General features: G+C 35.6%; 1 protein-coding gene across 1 annotated transcript in view; it reads right to left on the minus strand.

The window, feature by feature from the left end:
• Positions 1-6: 6 nt before the first annotated feature.
• Positions 7-5000, minus strand: part of LOC106879589 (E3 ubiquitin-protein ligase CHIP) — an 82381-nt gene continuing 77387 nt past the window's right edge. Inside the window, exon 7 of the mRNA XM_052967921.1 lies at positions 7-5000. This exon is cut by the window's right edge and continues 5978 nt beyond it. The gene's annotated coding sequence lies outside the window, so the exon portion shown is untranslated.

Below are 5000 nucleotides of genomic sequence, written 5' to 3' on the forward strand. Positions count from 1 at the left end.
TGTGTGTGTGTGTGTGTGTGTGTGTGTGTGTGTGTGTGTGTGTGTGTAAGGGAGTAAGATAGTGTGAGAGGGGGGCAAGGGGATTACACAACACTGTACAAAACAGATATCCAAAAATAACAGAATAAACAAAAGAGTCTGAATTTAATTTTATTTTTTTAAAATTTGGTTTGGGAGTGGGGATGGGTTATATCTGAGCAATGTGTGACCATAGGCCATGGGCAGTGTTTGTGTATGTGTGTAAATGAATAAAAGTGGGCAAAATGTTTGTGGGTAGGTGAATCAAATCTAAATTATGTGAGAGCAAGGGATTGAGGATTTGTCAGGAGCATCGAAAGGAAAAAATTTCATATCTGAAAAATGTAAGAATTTAAAACTAAACACATTCACACATGTATACACACACACACACATATATATATATATATATATATATATATATATATATATACACACACACACTTACATACATACATATATATAAACTGTTAGCGAAGGGTGGATTTGAAACCTGCATAACAAGAGTATAATATACAATTCCTATGCACAGATTGAAAAAAAAAAAAAAAAAAAAAAAAAGCCCCTGGTTTTACCCTTTTTTCCACCTGCAAATAGATTATATAGTGGTATAACACAGCAAAGATACAGGTGGTGTTCGGAGTGAACCGTTTCTAGCACAAAGCTGTGAGTGAAATGATACCTATTCACACCACACCATATATGCTAGTCAATACCAATAGACATCCTTAAATCACTGAGCCATTATTCCACTCCATTCAACCCCACAAAACTGAACTGTTCAAGAGGTAATAAGAGAAAAAAAAAAAAGTTATTTTGCATTTTTTTAAAAAATGTGTTTGTGTTTATAGGTGTTTAAGGAGATAATGTAGATCTGGTATAGAAACAATAGCAACAGCAATAACTTTTGGGGGTCTGGCTAATCAGGGACTAACCCTTAACTCTCTCAAGGTCAGATACATTCAACAAACTCCCTGGTATGTCTTCAAACTAGAGACTACATAAGCCAACTGTTAACAGTTGGCTCAATATTTATGCAGTCACTTGATTGATTCACTCAAAGTTATAGCCAAACTTACCCTCAATAAACTACTTAATATTTAAAATAGGGGTCACACAAGGCAGTAAAAGTTTCCATGTAGCATTCTCATCTCAAAGTAATAGCCAAATTTTCTTTAACAAACCTTCAGGCTTTAAATATAGGTTGGACCCAGCCATGTAATAATTTAAAGCAGATCAATATATATATATATATATATATGGAATCTTATGTCTCTTTGTCCATATTGTGGTTAGGTTTTAGCTATTGGCTTGGCCTGCTCTGTACAACAATAATATATTCTATATAATTCATTTCTTTCTTGTTCAACAAAGACAGATTGCCATCTACCCCCCGATTTCTCAGCCACTTACTGTGCAAAGACAAACAACCCCTTACTGTAATAAAAAAAATCCAAAGTTAAAAGAAAAGTTTAAAATCCTAAGAAGCATTTGAAATCTACAACAGTACAACAGCAGAACTTGACCAATGATCCAAAATACACCAGCTCATTGGGTTACAGTTCCATTCTCATCAAAGGAGATTCTTGACTGACAACCTAAAACAAACCAGCTGTTCATGCCAAAGCTGTATAATTCATCCATTTAGCTTGTTGCTCAAATTTGTGTGCAGTCATAATGGTCAGTTTGGAGAGGAGGGGACTTTTTTTTTTTTTTTTTTTTTTTTTTTGTAAAGTTCTCAGATGAAAGCCAGTTCAAAATTTGGAATGTTCATTATGAAGTTAAAGAAAGTTCATATATCAAACATGCCCTACCATAGTGGAGTCAGAATACATTGAGAATTAAACGTTCATCACTGCCTTTCAGTTTTGTAATCTATTTAAGTATATTTTTATGCCATAAACATTTAAAATTAGGACAAACCCCTAACTATTGTCATAAATTAGTGGAGTTTTACACCTTGATAGGAAAGAGACACACATTCATACAGATCTGCATATATATACATATATAAGCATACATATAAATATATACACTCATATACACATCCTATACACATACACACATACATGTATAAACATATGCACATACAACCTGAATACACAAGCATTACCACAACTGTACATATCTGACTAATGCAGGCTGATATTAGGCTTTCCTTTCTTACATGGTAACAGCAACAAAAGTAGCAGTGGTGACAGGATACAACTTCTGACTCGCCATCATCCAATACCTCACCAAACCATTGGTCACAACCTAAACACAGCTGAACAAGGCTGTACCACACACACACAAACCAATCAAGAAGCTTCCATAAAGCTAAAGGAAGTAACTGAACTGCTCTTTACTCAGAACTATAACAACTCAATACTGGAGCCAATAAATCATTTACGAGTGCCATTTGAATCAACAAGAGGTCTTCTTTTTTATTGTCTGACTGATATGTTAAATGCAACAGCTGAATCTCCTTCCGCAATTCTTCTAAAACCTAGTCCTTTAGCATTTAAAATGGCCACATCCAACCAAAATATTCTAACTGGTTTATGCTAAAATCGGCCAGATCAAGCCTGTCACACCTAACCATTCTAAAAATAAGCAATCACATCATCAAAATCTTTAAGTTATCAGATAATGGCTGATAAATTCAAAATGATGTGAATAAATAAAGATTGCACTTGACAGAGTAATCTGAACGCTAAAGGGTTACAATAGAGACCATATGAATACTTTACGAGTTTCTCTGCATTTGTTTCACCTGCTCAATATAGTTACAGTCAAATTATTCTCAAAAAATTCTTCCTTGAGGATTGCATGAATTAACAAAGCATCTACAGAGTCTGTTACTACCTTAAAGTGAGTAAAAATCCACTTCCCTTAATATGTCTGACCACTGTATGACAATACGTAGAATACTGAGAGAATGATAAAGTTCCACCCAAAATTTAATACTCTAAACTATAATTTCAGAGCTATATCATCCCCATCCTCCTCATCATCATTTAATGTCTGGCTTCCATGCTAGCATGGAGTGGACTGTTTGACAGTGTTCGACAAGTTGGAGGACTATGTCATAGTTTCTATGGCTAGATGCCCCTCCTAATGTCAACCACTTTACAGATTGTACTGGGTGCTTTTTTACAATGGCACTAGCACCAGTGATGATTGGCTTGCAAATTGCAAGGATATATGTGCATGTGTGTGTGTGTGTATGTATGTATGTATGTATGTATGCTATGAACTGTTACTAATACTTTGATTAGCTATTTTTATTCTAATCCAGATCTGCTCAGCAACCAAACTAGAAGTTGTAGTATTGCTGGAATATAAAACAACAAACTGTTACAACAACATTAACAACAACAATCATTCTAAAACATGATACATTGATAAAAAAAAAAGAAAATGAAGGGGAAGAGAGAGACAGGGAGAGAGGGGAATGGATTGTCATGGATATTCTAACTCTGTCCTGATCAACAGGTTGGCAGAAATAGAAATGAAAAAATAGTAACAATGGAATCCCATAATGTAAAGGGTGTTATGGGTCACCACTGAAGGGTTTTGTCTTTATGCCATATATCAGTTTGTCAGGGGCTGTTGCCTCTCCATGGGAAAAGCCATTGCAAGATTTGAATTCAGCATTGCATGTAAAGAAGCACTCGTCAGTTTTACAGTGTTCCAGCTGAAAATCCATATAGTAAGTTAAACTGGACCATTAAGAGTTCAGTGTCTTGGATGTAGACACAATATAGTGCTGACGTCATTAATGAACCAGTGACCTACAGCTCATAGACCTACCCCTCCACTATTAACATCTGCCAGCTGCTACCACTCTAATAAGGTGCAGTAATTAGAAATAATTACAATTGATTAACCAAGATAGTCCAGATTGATAGAGTGAATGATAAACTGGTTGGAATGGAAGTTATGTTTTGTAAAAGAAAAAAAGAATATCAGCATCTAAAGAGATACATGGCTGACAGAGATGGTGGTGATTAGAAGGGGCAAAGAAAAGATACAGAGGAAGGATTGAGAAGTGCAGCATAGGTAGAGGGGTTGGAGATGACAGCAGTGTGAAGAAAGTAATGAAAGGGTAAGCAAAACTGAGGAAGGGAGTGAAAAGACAGAGGACAGAGCAATATGGATGGGGGAGGGTTTAAGTAGATGACAAGGAAAGGTAGAAGATAAGTGAAAAGGGCAACAACAGTTCTGCTGCCAGTCACCTTCTTTTAATCATAAAGCAGTTTTATCTTTGTTCATTTTTTAATTATGACATGGAATGGTGGTGGGTCAGTTGAATGCTGGAGGAATAGATAAGTGGACATTTTTTTGTTGTTGTTGTCACAAACCTGTTGTGGATCAAACAGGCCCATGATGGTGGGCTGAACTGAAGCAAGAGATTCAATGGTTACAGTCTAGTTCAGAAAGATAACAGGGTGACACCATAGAAAAAAAAAATGAGAGGGGGGGGTGCAATGCTAAGAGAAGTAACACTGAGCTAGGAGGAAAGAATGAACAGGTAGAAGGAGGAGGTGATACTTAGGGAGGGTTAGGGGTTTATCAATGAAGAAACCAAAGGCTAAGAGTGAAATATGGTAGAATTGAGCAAGGAAGAGAAAACTGTGGAGAACTGACAAAATGACAAAATTAAAAAAAAAAAAAATGGTTACAGCCAAGTGGTCACTGGTTGAGAACCCTAACTTTATGGACATTCCACAGGAAGGTGAAGGGAGGTGGGGGTTTCATCAACAAAAAGAAAAAAGGAAAAACACTTGTGTACTACAAACCACTGTTACTATTATTATCATTATTATTATGATTATTTCCATCTTCAATACAGCTGTTATTATCAACACTATTATTATAACTATTATCATTAACTTACTATTTTTACTTAAACCTCAATGATCTATCACAGCACTATCATGAATCATTGTCTTCATTCTCCTCATCATCACTGTCAGTTAGAATTAACTACAAAGAGA

This window comes from Octopus bimaculoides, chromosome 5, assembly GCF_001194135.2.
Source record: "Octopus bimaculoides isolate UCB-OBI-ISO-001 chromosome 5, ASM119413v2, whole genome shotgun sequence".
Classification (NCBI taxonomy): domain Eukaryota; kingdom Metazoa; phylum Mollusca; class Cephalopoda; order Octopoda; family Octopodidae; genus Octopus; species Octopus bimaculoides.